Consider the following 15,942-nt stretch of genomic DNA (forward strand, 5'->3'; position numbering starts at 1 on the left):
TTACCCCAGGACCTATCACTTGGGATAGATCAGCAGTCCCATGGTGCGGCAATTCGAATACGCAAACCTTTTCTGTTTCATGTCCAGATTGTCCACACTGGCTGCAGTGGCAGGTTTAGTGTTGTAGGGGGAACCCTAGGAGACATGAGAAGGATGTTTGCGTCCATGTGTGCACCACCCACTCTGGTTGATAATACTCTGCAGGCCCTCACTGAAAGGCTTCTACAATCACCCCTTAGCATAGCTGTACTTGGGGGTGACTTGAACTCTTTCATGGATATGGCACTAGACACCCGGGTCACTTCAACCACACGCAGGTCAAACACCCTAAGCTCACGGTCCCATTTGTTAGGCAGACGCTTGGAGGGCAAAACACCCCAATCGTAAAGAATATACATATTGCACTCTACCACATGAATCCTCATCATGAATAAATTATTCTTTACCTGCAGGCGTAAATACCGGGTGCCTGACCATTACCATCTTATCACGCGCTCTGATTGACCATGCACCGATGCAGATCCGTATTAGACACTCACGTGGGCAAAAGGGCAGAATGTGGGGACTTAACACATGGTGGCTCAGAGACATTGACTTTGCAGCTCTCCATGACGCAAGTCATGGATTATTGTGAGATGAATACTGGCTCTGTGGCCTATTCTTCAATACTATGGGAAGCTCTTAAAATAGTTGTAATGGGTTAGATTATCCCTTATCAGACAGAAGCAAAATGGATGCAAATAGACACAGCTATATAAGGAAATACATGATCTAGAGGCCAACATACTTGACCTGTAAAAAGGTATGACCGGTTGCCCAGACATAGATATGTGTTACCAAAATGAATTACTGCACCGCTAACGGTGACAAAAATTGTTAAACTCAGGCAAACATGGTAACGCAGTACAACATTTACGAATTGGGCAACAAAGCGGGTAAGTTATTATATTGGCCTGTCAATTGGGACCTAGAATCACGAATGGAAGCCAAGCTGGGCACCTTCGTGGAACAGAGCTTTACTGACCCGATCAGATCACACAGGAGTTTTTCCGATACTATAGCTCCTTGTACACTTCTAAGAAGCCCCCATTGCGTAAACGTGTTAATCCCTAGATTATCAGATTCTGACCGGTGAGACTGAACGAGGACATGAATGAAGCTCAAAATATTGGAAGCATTTCATTCCATTTCATAAAACGTTATTCGTCTACCAGCACAACCATAGAAATTCAAGCATACAATAAAATAACATTTTAACCCCGAACAATCAATGCATATTCAGTTTGTCATAAAATCACATTACAAGGAAAAGCCTAGGAGTGCATAAAATCAGGGGAAAACAATGTGTACATTGGCAGAGGGCATACGAAACCAACAGCGTATAGCATATAAATACAGGCTCACTATATCAGTAAACATACAATACATAACCCAGGCCTGCCCTTATTTCTCAACAGTATCACACGTTGGAACTATTATTGATCACAAATGCTGTGTTTAGCCGTAATGATAAAAAGTACTATGAAACATTTCTGAAAAGAGCGCAATTAGTCAAAGTGCATAGTGTCCCTTGAGCAAACTGCAGCACAAAAAAATTATCTGACACAAAAGCACGTTTAAACATCTGATAATTCCCTTAGGTATTGATAAGAAAACCTATAGGGCCCGATTCACAGAACTAACTTAAGCCAAAATCCTAAACTTACTACCATTTACTCATTTTGGTATTCACAGAAGGCACTTACTCATCAATGAGTAAGTGCCTTCTGTGAATACCAAAATGAGTAAGTGCCTTCTGTGAATACCAAAATGAGTAAGTGCCTTCTGTGAATATCAAAATGGTAGTAAGTTTAGGATTTTGTCTTAAGTTAGTTCTGTGAATCGGGCCGGCTCTGTCTCTGGTCTCTACTCTTCAGTAGGGGGACGAGGTACTGCTTGGTAAATCTCATACAGTACCCATAAAATAAAATAAAATGCAGCATAGATTGGCCAGAAGGATCATTACAAGGGCACTTTTGAAAATTAAGATTGTGCTGATAACCCAAAGTAAAAGACAACACGTATTTAACGGTATCAGACCTAAACCAAATAATAATACACAATCCCATCTTCCTTCAGCATTCCGCAGATAACTAGTGATGGGCTTTTCAGGACATAATCACAAATAGTTTGTAACCGTAGGTTTAAGGGATTCTACATCCACCCTGTGACCTTGTGCTTATGCTAATATGAGGTCTCGAGCTAGCTTTTTCCCAGGCAAAGTGCAGGGTGCGGTATTAAAAAAGGCTTGACTAAGGCCAATTTCCTCAAATGCGTTTTTTACATAAGCCAGTCAGGGTATGTACAAACCTTTGTCGCATGCAAAGCAATCGCTAGTTATTTTCCTTGTGATGGTACCTTCCGTCTTCCACACAGACAACCTAAGCAATGACGGGCGGAGGTGCAGTCTAACAATGAAAATATCCTAAGCCCAGTTAATTATCACTGATGAAGTGCGAAGTAGATGGGGCACACAATATCTTCCTGCAAAATCGTTTTTCCTTTATTTGGATAGTCACACACTGAATTGTGCCCTATATTTCTGCCCCATACGTGGCTACCGGGACACACTGTGGTATATCTTAATTAATGGATCTAGAGGCCTGCCTCCCAGTGGCGAAGGAAGACTAAATAATGATCCAACCGCCCGTGATAACTTCTCCCTGCGCTGTGCCATATTTGGGTCCCAGGAGCCAGCAGCACTAAAGGTAACCCCTAAATATGCGAAAGTGTGAATGCTATAAAGGCGATTGGAGCACACAGAAATGCTTGAGAGGCTCAAGGACATTGGACCACACGCCATTATGAACGATTTAGTAAAATTTGTTAAAATATCAAGACTACCCATAAAATGTGCCAAAGAGCGAACTAGAACGCGCAGGACTAACCAAGCATGCTTATCCTATTGAGGACCGATCAATCCCTAGACTTTCAGATATTGACCGCTGAGACTGAATAAGGCCATGAATGAAGAATAAATAATGGAAGCACTTAATGCCCTCCCCACAGAAAAGATCCCTGGCCCCAATGGGTTCCCACTTGAATTTGTAAGAAAATATACCTCACGCCTGACGCCTTCGCTCCTGGCAAAGTACGAGGAAGCCATTGTGGGCTCCTTATCATACGATCTGTAAGGGCCTGTGATTACAGTGATCCCCAAACGCATGAAATCATCGACCGACTTTGATTCAATACACTTGCCATTTATGTTTTGGCTGATCACCAAATTAATTTTGGCCCGCTCTTCAGATAATATGTTCAAATCCTTATACCAAATAGGCCTGGGCCAAAATTCCGTTCCGTTCGCGGAAATTGCGATAATTTGGCATTTTCGCGTTACGCAGAAAGCGAGAAAATGTCTAAATTTCCGCATTCCGCAGCTTAGCGATAAATTGTTTCTTGCTCGCGCTGTAAAATAATACATTCTCGCGTGCGCGCGATCGCCTTACCTGAATCCCCGCGTTCGCCGACAAGTTTTCCCGATCCGGTCGCGTTCTCCACGAGATGTTGGATTGTTGGTAGCCATTTGCGCTGTCTCGCGACAGTTCGCGCCCGCAGTAACGTCATGCGTCGCGGGATCACGTCTTTCTTCTCGCGATCATGCACCGCGAGACAAGTGAAAACAAGATGGCCGTGCCCGCGAGCAACCGCATGGGTAAGTTGGTGAGCCGCGACCATGCAGAAAATACCGCGAATGGGCGGGAAAAAAACTTCCGCATCTTCGCGATATTTCCGCGTGTTTGCGGAGATTTTTAACATTTTCGCGATAATTTGCGAAAGTGAATTTCGCAAAATCCGTCATTTCTTTGTTGTGGTTTTTACTCTTTATTCTTCTCCTAGGTCCTTTGATGATGTGGGTACATTACTCGCAGCGCTGATACGTGGTAGGTAGGTTACCCACCTTCCACGGTGTGTAGATAGTTTATCCACTAGGTCCTGATGAATTGCCATTGATCCTCCTGACCATCTGGCACGAAACATGTTGTCCCAACAAGAGTAGAGCGCAGTTACCCTGAACCATTACTTCAGCTAGTCGCCACTCCTCCCTCCTTTTTTAATCAGGTGGAGAAACAATTTGAATTAAAAAAATTTGGACTAGCCAACCTGTTTTAATCAATTCTCACTACATCCCTAGGCCCCTTACCCCCACTGCACCAAACGGCAAGGAACAAAAGATCTCCGCCACGAGGAACAGGCCCACATGATGAAGCATGACATCTAGCTGGCTGGGTGTGTGAGGGCCCTAGTTCTGACAAGAGGAATTCCCCTCCTTCCGCATCTTTGCGATATTTCCACGTGTTTGCGGAGATTTTTAACATTTTCGCGATAATTTGCGAAAGTGAATTTCGCAAATTCCGCCCACCCCTAATACCAAACCATGGGTGAAGCACAGAGTTAACGGCTCCTTATCCTCCCAATTCAAAATGAATTGATATGAAAGTCAGAGCTGTCCCCCTCTCACCCCTTCTCTTCATATCGATCATAAAATTACTTACTGAGTGGAATTGGAGGGATGTGCTCATGAGTTGATTCAGATACGACATAGCAGAAGAGGACCAAATATCCCATTATGCTGACGATATATTTCTTTACATTTAAAATCCTGAAACCTCTGTTCTTAGACTGACATAAACATTGTAAATCTGCAGAGATGTCATTGGGCATGTGGTCAACTGGAGAAAGTTTATATATGTACCAATAGCAACGATCACAAACACCTCAAGAAGATAATCAGCTTACAATTGGCCACTGATCACTTTAAAAATCTGGGTATTCAGATTACATTGGCAGAGCAAAAAAACAGAGAGTTGAATAGAGTGCTTTATGTGCCCAGACCTAGCAAGACATGGAATTATGGCCCTCGCTCCCCTTAATATTGTCGATTGGGGTGCATTACATAAGATGATCTCTCTCTCCCTCCTGCTCTATACATTTTAAAACTTCCCATATGCCATACCACATAAATTACTTCAATCACTTCAGTCTGCTATGTTGACATTCTTGAGAGATGGGAAGCAACCGGAATTGCTATTAGGAAATGTGCGGTATCCCCATACAACGGGGAGCTTGAGTTGACAGATGTTAAACTTTATTACCGGGCCTGACAAATTATGCCTATTAATGACACATAAATTATGGTAGTAGTGGTTCAACAATTTCTGCATATCAACACAACACAGTACTAGGTTATTGATTATTGCAACAAGTCTTAATTGGAGATGGATGCTGCCACAAAATTCATAAACCCCGCTACCTAATGGTAAATGTGAACCCTCCAGCTCTACAGCCTTGGCTATTAATACTAGGAAAATTATATATCGGAGCACCCAAATTAGTTTGCTCTGTAGTAAAAAAAAATGTCCTCAAGTGTTAGACCCGACATCCTTAGGGTTGAATTCCCTCAGACTGTTTGCTTTTTACCTCCTGTTTTTGCTGATTCTTTTTGTTGGCCTTAGGACTCTCAGTACCTTACCCCTGCTAACCCTTGCCAAAATGCTTGTGCTTCTCCCCTAAACATGATGTACACCTGATTGGCATTTTTGTTGTACTGGTAAGTTCCTTGTAAAGTGGTATAACATATACCCTGGGCATGTACTTCAAATGCTACTAGTGGGCCTGCAGCACTAATTGTGCCACTCACATAAGTAGCCTTTCAACCCTGTTTCAGGTCTGCCACTGCAGTGCCTGTGTGTGCAGTTTACTGCCACTTCAACTTGCCATTTAAAACTAATTGCCAAGCCTTAAGCTCCCATTTTACTACATATAAGTCAAACTCAATGTATGCCCTAAGTTATCCGCAGGGCAGGGTGCTATGTAAGTAAAAGGCAGGACATGTACTTTTATGTTTTGCATGTCCTGGTAGTGACAAACAGCTAAATTCGTTTTTCACTAATGTGAGGCCTACTGCTTTCATAGGTTAGCATTGGAAATTACCTTATACACTTTTAAATGGTAATTCCTGATCAGAAATAGCTACTTCATGTTTGATATCTTTGGAAGGTAATGATAAATCCTCCTTCCTGGTGAAGGTGGATTTAACATTACTATTTTAGAAATGCCACTTTTCGAAAGTGAACATTTCTTTGCAATTACTGCTCTGTGTTCCTGGCAGCCTATCTCCAATACACGCCTCGGGTGGGAGACAGCAACACTTTGTGCATTCCCTCTAGACAGCCACAACACAAGAAGGAAAGGTGTGTCGGAGTACCCATCTACATATATCTGCATTATGATGGCCTTACCTGGGCAAGATGGAAGGGAGTGGCTAACACTTCACTTGAATAGGCAGTGTCCTGTCCCCACACAAAGGACTGATTACCCCCCACAGATAGCTTGGCAGACAGGACTGGGTTGAAAGGAAGACTTGTGCACTTTAGAGAGCTGCTTTGAAGTCACCTTCACATCAAAAGCACTTTTTGGTATAAGTACGGGGTCTCTGATCTCTTAAAATCCTACACTACTGGACTTGTAGCTGGAGCTCTGCCAGAAGAAATGCTGTGCTGCTTAAAGGACTCAGCTGGACTTCTGATCTGGAAGGCCTGCTTTTCTGTTTATTGCCCTGCTGTCTGCTTCTCTGTTGAAGGTTAGCTGGACTCTGCCTTCACTCCAAGGGATATCCAACTGAGTGTTGGCTTGCCTCCTGTTGCTTGAGACTCAGGGATATCAAAGTCTCTACCCTTGCTCCTTTGCCTTACTCACTGCAGGTGGCCCAGATACTTTCAACCTGGAACCAGTCTATTACCCGGTGCCGGCGGTGAGGGGTAGGTCTTCCGGCTCACTTCTTGGGGCTTCATGGTGAGTATACCATTATGCAGATACGGCCTTGACCCAGCCTTCGGCGACTTGAAAGGTAAGCAGTTTGGGAGTGGAGCTACTGCTCGCGGTATCAATCACGAATCTTCAGCTCCAGAGTTGTATAGACATTGAGCCATAACAAGCATAAGAGCGCGGTCGAGCCCCGCCCGCAGGGGAGTACCTTTATATTCTTGGGTACCGTCCCAGCGTGGGTTGGTTGCTTGGCCCTGCAGAAGCTCGGACCAATGGCTGGCCCCTGACACATCCCATTTTTACTCTGCAATAGAAGGGGTGCTCTGTGCCAGACACGCCATTCTCCCTATCACTGACCTACAATTTTGCGATGGGTCTGGGGATACATGAGTCTCCGTTTGTTTAGTTACCTCACCAGTTATCCATTTTATTGTTTTCCCAGGACACAACACTTTATGTGTCTGATTATCGCACCGGACACTGTTGAAGCGATACTTTGATTACCTTTAGGTGAGTTGAGATGCCTACATCAGCCACCCTTGCAACAACTGTTGGTTTTTTAGAAAAACATTTTACTGCTCCGTCTTCTGAGTTTCATATTTCTATTAATAGGTGACCAATACATGGAATAGGTGCTTTCCCCATATGCCTGCTGGTGTCACTAACCACTTGTTACATGACGGTGTCAGCCACATTTTGCACACTATTTAATGGTCACTATTTTGAATTGATTTGGAGAGAGAGATATGTTGTCACCATGATTATGCTGCCATTTGACTATGTTGTGGTTTTTACTCTTTATTCTTCTCCTAGGTCGTCCTTTGATGATGTGGGTACCTTACTCGCAGCGCTGATACGTGGTAGGTAGGTTACCCACCTTCCACGGTGTGTAGATAGTTTATCCACTAGGTCCTGATGAATTGCCATTGATCCTCCTGACCATTTGGCACGAAACATGTTGTCCCAACAAGAGTAGAGCGCAGTTACCCTGAACCATTACTTCAGCTAGTCGCCACTCCTCCCTCCTTTTTTAATCAGGTGGAGAAACAATTTGAATTAAAAAAAATTGGACTACCCAACCTGTTTTAATCAATTCTCACTACATCCCTAGGCCCCTTACCCCCACTGCACCAAAAGGCAAGGAACAAAAGATCTCCGCCACGAGGAACAGGCCCACATGATGAAGCATGACATCTAGCTGGCTGGGTGTGTGAGGGCCCTAGTTCTGACAAGAGGAATTCCCCTCCTTCCGACTTACCTAGGACAACCACTCCCCTTTGTGACATCCTGACATATCTCTGTCTCCCTCCTTTGACCCACCTGAGGAACTGCATACCCTCTTTTCTTATCACAAGCTAGACGTTGCCATAGTGGAGAAAAATATAATATACTTGTTTTCTTGGAAAGCCCTCTTACTTTAGAGTTTAACTACACTGACTAATGCCATGCACTTCTGTTCATGGCAGCGCATGGCGTTGAGCTTCATTTAAAGCACCTGCAAGCTATTCTAAAGCAGGGGTATACAAATAACATTTTTCATCTATTATTAATGTCCTCTTTGTATTTAACAAATACACTTGAGATATGTTTTCTTGGATACTATCACCTCCACATACTTCTTGATGGATGTTGAATTCAGTGATAGTCAATAGTACTTCGACTGCTGCGTAGATTAAGCACCCTAGTATTCAGTGACATTTTATTTTTTGTATTGAAGTTTCCACAGTCAATTGCCTTGGGGGCCACTGCCCTATTTATGTGAACCCACCAAAATGCCTGTAATGGTGAAATCAACAGCACACGCCCATCGACCCCAGTTACATCACTGGATTAACTCATTGTCCCTCCTGTAGCACCTTTAAATCGTTTTTTTTGCTTTTGAAGAAATTAAAGGAAGGACAAGAAAACTCGAGTGGAAGCTACAGAAAGTAAACATGGCTCTAAAAGCTTTGTTAACTTAATGACCCTTTGACTGCATACATGACCTCTGAGACCAGAGCTAACAATAGCAGTGCCAGGGATAGCAAATTGAAAGCCAGGAGCAGCAACTGCTACTCAAGGCTATCCCGGATTCAAGGCCACGACTGACACACTTGTGTAGCTTTTTTTTTTTACCCCAACCCGCACCTCTTCTATTCTCAATGTTCATACCTTGAATGCCAGAGTCTTTAGTCCTGTGGCATACAAGCTAGCAGAGCCCATCATTGCACCGCTTGTTAGGTCTGGTGTTTGCCCAGACTTTTTGATTTTAATTGAATTATATATTTAGAATAGTCACAGCGACTTTCAGTCAGCTCTGTTCATCCATTGGTCCTTTAGTGCATCATTCACAATTTTTCCACCCACCACAAAAGGCAGCATGGGATGCTGGGTCAACCTACTTCAGCCATTGGCCTATTTTTCTGTGATTCTTGGCATTCTACTCTTGCACAAATGCACTCACACAAAAAGGAGTCCTCTTGAACAGTCCTACAAAAGCATTCACAAACATTGGCAAAGCCGAACGTTGGCAGCCAATGCCAGACCTATTGGCTTTGCCAATGCTTTTTCGTTTTGATGTTCACTAACTGATCCTAAACAACTCCATGTCACCAGGGATGAAATATTCCCGTTCTGGCCTTAACCGGGCCATCAGAATTCTTGATTTATTTTCAATAAGCGCCACATTCATCTTTGCTGACACCTGGCATGAACAATGTTGCGTTCCCATTATTTCCTGCTACTTTTCAGTAGGGAAGCAATTATCCACAGAGCATGCGGGCTACACCAATTCCTGACGTTCTTCACGGATTTTCGACATCCCCAAGAATCCGGAAAAAATAAATCCACGAAGGAATGTTCTGGAAAGTATGTGTTGGAATTAGTGTTTGCTTCACTTGGCATCAAACACCAAGGCCTAACATTGCTAAAGTCTTGACACTTTGGAAAATAATGTTTTTTTTGTTGTATTAGAAAGAAGCTCCTGGTTTGTCTGCATACTCACATGGGTATACATGTATTAGTGCAACAATGTGTAGACCTTATGTGACATTGCGAAATTTGCTTAACCTTAGACCCCCTGCGGAAAGGGTATTATGCGCATGCAGCAGCTGAAACAGGCACCTGCTGGCATGAGAAAACTACATCCAGGTCACAAAAGATACTTAAGTGCCCAATTTAAATCCATTTTTTTGTATACTTTTAACGTTTTAACTCTATATAGGGCGAAACCGATCCTAGGTTGCTTGTGTTCTGGTTCAGGGAGGACCTGGCCTGGAAGTTCGGTCTGGACTGTTCCCATTGGAGCAGGCTCAAGGCTGCCCATATGGCTGGACAGGGGCGTAACACAGGCCCCCGCATCCCCCGCATCCCCCGCAGTGCGGGGAGGCCCAAAGCTCCAGGGGGCTCCCTCAGCACTGCACTTCGGCCAGAGAGCTCTTGATAGAGTCCGGAGGGGACCCCTCCACGTACCTTGCAGGGGAGACCCCTCAATTATCGTTACGCCTCTGTGGCTGGGTCCAAACTGAGGTGGTATTGTTTGCAGAATACGGATGGACTGGGATGTGGCCCCTAGTAATTACCAGTGGCTGAGATTAATTCATGCATTCTATCCATCACTGTTTTCTATACTTTGATACCATGGCATAAACATGCAGTTGATTCCAGCGGGAGCCCAACATCTAGTGCCCTCTGTTAAGTATTAGTTTGACCTGGCTTAAAGTTGCAACCAGAGAGCGCTAGAGACTTATTACACTCAAATCAAACTTACCAATGCCCTTGTCTAATGTGGATGAGCCATTGTATAGATGGCGGGATTGAGGAAGATCCTAAAAGTGACATATAGGGGGTGGGAGAAGTGAAACACCTTGAGAAAGATGGGGGGAAATACCAGAAATATTTCATGACCATCTTCTTTGTTTGTGTACACATTTCCCTAAACCTGTATAACTGCAATGCAGTTATATGATGTAAATGAATGTACTGCCACTTCTATTGGTCCATTTTTAATGGTTATTTTTTATGAGCACATTATTTTAATTTTCCCAACTTTGTCAAAATTACTTTTCATCCACATCAAATAGGCTAAATTTTCTTTGCTTCAGGATTCATGTGGACACACAATAATGGTGACAAATGCACCAGAAACTAACATTATATAGATAAAGTTTTGTGAAAATTGTCTTTTACGTGTTCAATTATTTGCACTTTACACTAATCGATGACAAAGCCATTAGGTTCAGGTTTAGAGTAATACACTATAACCACGGGATACATGTTCTTTATATATAACAGACGTCAGAGAGTGTGATACTTGGTGGAATATTGAAGGTGCATATTGAAAGCTACATTTGATGATATTAGCCAGCCGATACCAGTTTGCTTCAAGAAGGTGTGCACCACGCAATAATCAAAGGATTAAAATGGATTTTATTTGTGACTATACAGAAAAAACACTGGCCCTCTTTATGATGCGGTTCGGACCATAACCAAAGGCTTGTCAGTTGCAGTCCGAACCGCATCTACTGCTTCAGTCCGACTGACGCAATAGGATGCTTTCGGTCAGAGGCAGCAGTTAGAGGGACCGACCAATGCCTCATAATCCCTTAAGGACGGTGTTACTGCAGTCGGGATTGTGATGTCAGTTTCCGACAGCCTTTCCATGTCGGCCTTGCTGACATGGAAAGGCTGTCAGAAAGCGACATTGGAGGCCCGTAGCAGGCCCCCTTGCACCTGGCCCTCCGCATCTGGGGGCCAGCTAAGGTGCACACCCTGAAAATCCCTGCACCGTGGGGCATGGATTTTCACAAACTCTCATTTCTCAATGGGAGCTTGTGCAGTGGGCGGTTTCTGCCCACCGAACAAGCTCCCATTGAGAAATGGGAGTGCGGTTGGATCGTAATTTGGTGTGCAGAACTGCTGACCTATGGACGGGCGGTTCCTCCACTGAAAAGGTGTCGATTGGATGCAACTCCGACCGACATCGTAATCAGGGCTACAGTGTCATGTTAAGGGTTTTTGGGCCCCTGGGAAATACCTATTTTGGACACCTGTACAGAACAACTTGAATTTGATTTCCGATTTTCTGGCAATTCAAGCCAGCACAATGCCAAATAATATTGAATTATTTGTTAAACTTTCAGAAAATGGGGTCATACAGAAACAGACAAAATATGGCTTGCCTGAGGGCCCTGTGTAGAGATTCCCAGAAACACAGGTTGAGGAAGGCAAAGAGAGGACCAGAGGTTGAGATAGAGAAACTGACAGAGTGAGATAGTGCTGGAGAAATGTCACTTTCCCAGAGGGTCCCTTGGAAGGTGTGGGCCCTGGGCAATTGCCCACTTTGTCCATGCCTTAAAATGTCTCGGAGAGATATCCCGTCACCCCAGCCCGGAAGTAAGATCTACACGTAAACATCATGTAAAGATAGTAAAAAGTAAATGGAAACGTGATTGCTTCTAGAAAATATGTATGGTGAAACCGTTAAAAGATAACTGGGATATTATATCCACATACCGTCCTGGGATACAGCCAATATATTATGAGAGGTAAAAAGTGGCTTTTCATTGGTGATACCTGTTAGAAATGGGATTTCTGGTTGGCTAGGCTATGCGCCTAAGCCAGGCAGAAACTACGACTCTAGTCAGGGCAAGGGAGTTAGACGCTGAAGATAACCCCTGCTCATTCCCTTGGTAGCTTGGCATGAGCAGTCAGGCTTATCCCAGAGGCAATGTGTAAAGCGTTTGCGCAACACACACACACAGCAGCGACACACTAGGCACACCACAAAAGAAACTCCACACAAGGTTATATAAAAATAGCCTTTGTATTACTCATAAATCACATTAGAGCATAATCACATATATACACTGAGCCACCTGATTATATATATTACAGGGCCAATCGGGCCACTGTCATCACCACTTGTACACACAAGTAGTGAAAATCACTACCAGTAACTTTGCATGTAGCATTAACACATTACGCATCACATTTTAGGCATACATCCTAAATTACCAGGGCACCACAGTAACCCTCATGAGGTGCACACATCACCTTAGGGCCTTACGCCCCACTAGAACACAAGATGACCTCCAGGCCAACTGGCCTTCTTCGGGGGGCCATATTGGGCTGTCCCGTAATGCCCTCTCTCCCAAAGTCAGGGCTTTATTAGCACGTGGCCTTGTATTAGCAACCAGGTTGCTGAAGCAGCAGAGTTGGGCCGGTACGCAAATGTGGGCAAGGGTTCAACTCACCCATGTCTCATTGTGGACATCAAAATGCCACCTCCACATCGCAGCTGCCCGCGATCTGGCAGTGCAGCTGGGAACAAGTAGGCACCAACAGTGTGCCCTCGCAGCCCCACTCACCGGGGCTCCTCCTCGTAGGACGATCAGCACAAGCAGACACCAATAGTGTGCCTGGTGTGCCCCCCTCACCGGCGCTCCTCTTGATTGAACAATCTGCAAATGGCCACACGGGCAGTCGGGCACGGAGCGAAGCCTCCGTCAGCCCTGCCTGCAACCAGGCGTCTGTCGCCTGACTTCCACTTCTCCTCTCCCGGCGGCTCCAGGCAACACGCGGGGCTCTCCCTTTCCTCCCAGGAGCCCCAACCACGGACAGGCGCCGATTTGCCTGACTCTGGCCGCAGGGATCACAGAGCGAAGTCTCTGTTGGTCCCGCCCTCCTCCTCGGATCACCGCGGGACACAGCAATGCGAAGTGGGCTCCTGCCTGACAGTTGGTGCGACGGCATCCCTTCTCCTCGGTTTCCACCAGGCTCAGTCCTCGCCTGGTTTCCGCTCTCCATCCACAATCAGGCTCAGCCTGACTTCTGGATTTGCGGGCCGATTACTGCAGGACACAGCGCTCGTGAGCGTGAAATGAAAACAATCGAAGGTCTCCACACTCCCTCTCACATGCCCCACAGCAGTGGTAGATCTGCCCACAGAACTCCCCACGCCACCGGTGGCCCCAGCAGCATCCAGCCTGTCTCACCTCTGCAGACACCAGTAGGGAGCAGGCAGCACTTCTCTCCCAGAAGTGCACAGGCAGACCAGCACACTATGTTTCCCTGGACAGAATAGTAGATCCTTCAGCTGCCAAGCAGGGTAGCAGGTCAGTACCCTCCTGGCAGTCCGGCAGCTTGCCGGCCTCAAGTAAGCACCAAGCAGCACACCTTTCATGGGGTCACAGCCCCAATACTTATACCAGCTAGGTCTTTGTTCTCCCCCTGGCATGGGGTCTGTGCCCAGTCCAGACCAGTTCTGGGGGCACTTAACAAGTGCACAACAACCTCCTTTGTTAGTGTAGGCTTTGGCCTCAGACACACCACAGGGGGGTGGAGCCAGCATTGTGGAAGGCAGACACAGTCCTATTCAGGCCCAGGTGCTACTCCTCCCACTACTCCAAATGCAGATCAGCCTATTCAGCCTAGCGCTGACTCGCCCAACCCCTCTGGAGCCACTGCACCTCCCCAGCCCCTGTCACTCCAGAGCCAGACATGCAATACACATCAGGCAGCCACAAAGACACAGAGATGCCCACTTCTAAAAGTGTAATTTCAAAAACAGTGATAGTAAATCTGCGAAAACCATTACGCAGCATTTATTACCACTATTCCAAACATACCAAACTTGATCACGCTACTCCTCTCATACAAGGAATTACCACTGAAACACATATCAGGGAATCCCCAATGCATTCCTATGAGAGGGCAGCCTCACAGTAGTGAGAAACCAAAATGGCTGTTTGTGAATATCAGGACATGCCACGCAGTTAAGGCACATGTCCTACCTTTTACCTACAGCGTAGCCTGCACATAGGGCTTGCTAGGGCCTACCTTAGGGGTGACTGATATGTAGTAAAGGGGAGTCACAGATGTGGCACCCACTTTAAATGGCAGAGGCCTGAGACAGGTTTGAAAGCCTACTTTGGTGGGTGGCACAATCAGCGCTGCAAGTCCACCAGTAGCATTTAATTTACTGGCCCTTGGTATATGAGATACCACTTTACAAGGGACTGATAAGTAAATTAAATACGCCAAACAGTTGTAGACCAATCTTACCACGTTTGCCATAGAGAGCACATGCACTATACACTGGACAGTAGTGAAAAAGTGCTCAGAGTCCTAAAACCACCAACACCAGATCAGAAAAAACACCAGTAGGAAGACAAAAAGTTCAGGGATGACCCTGCAAAAAGGGCCAAGTCCAACAATACAGAAGCAATTATATATCATTAGCAAAAACAATAGAACCAGAAAGATTGTACAAGATTCTGCTGGCGTTCTGCTACGAACTCCAGGTGTGATACATTCCAATTTGTCAACCTTAATTCACATGGTGTGGGTCCACTAAAAGGAATATAGAAAGAAATAACTTATGTTGCAAATTAACTGATCCAATCAAAAAAATGAAAAGAACCATTAAACAGACTGGAGGAAACATCAGTACAGATTGTAGAGTTGGGGAGGTCTGTTAAAATTGTTGTATTTCAACCAAAATCTAATCAAATGCTTTCTTCTTCTTATTTTTCACTAATTTTCTTTAATTTCACAAAAACGTGCTTTATGCACTAAACTCTGCAGTTAAGGTTCTCTAGTTTTACAACACGTCTTAATAAGATGGAACATGGATATGCAGTTAGAAAGAGAAGAAAGAATTAGAACATGAAAAATGTTTTGATACATATCTGTAATTACCTCTAGATGGAGTTGCTCTAACTCAGTGGCGGCTGCCACATACAAAAAGTGGTGAGGTAAGGGGAGGGGTGCTGGGGGGAGCGCGGGGTGCACGGGGAGAGGGGACATGGGACTATAATAATAATATATATATTTTTTTTAAGTTAAACTTACCTGCTGCCGGCTACCTCCGGTATCGTGCCTCGATACTGGGTCTTCCATATCCCATCAGACACTGTGGCTACGCAGAGCAGCACAGGTATTGGCCTGAGTGGGCTGGAAAGATGTTCCGCTCAGGTCAGGGAGTCTGTGGGGCTTCTCTGACCTAGTTGTTTAATACTCCCATGTGTTTTGGTCGGACTGAAACGGCCGGCCAAACACACATGAGCACTTAGGGAGTGCACATAGCACTCCTCATCCCCCCTCTCATTCCTAAGCCCCACCCCTCCATGAACACGCTAGCTGAGTCAGCGGCTT

This window comes from Triturus cristatus, chromosome 5_2 (assembly GCF_964204655.1).
Source record: "Triturus cristatus chromosome 5_2, aTriCri1.1, whole genome shotgun sequence".
NCBI lineage: Eukaryota > Metazoa > Chordata > Amphibia > Caudata > Salamandridae > Triturus > Triturus cristatus.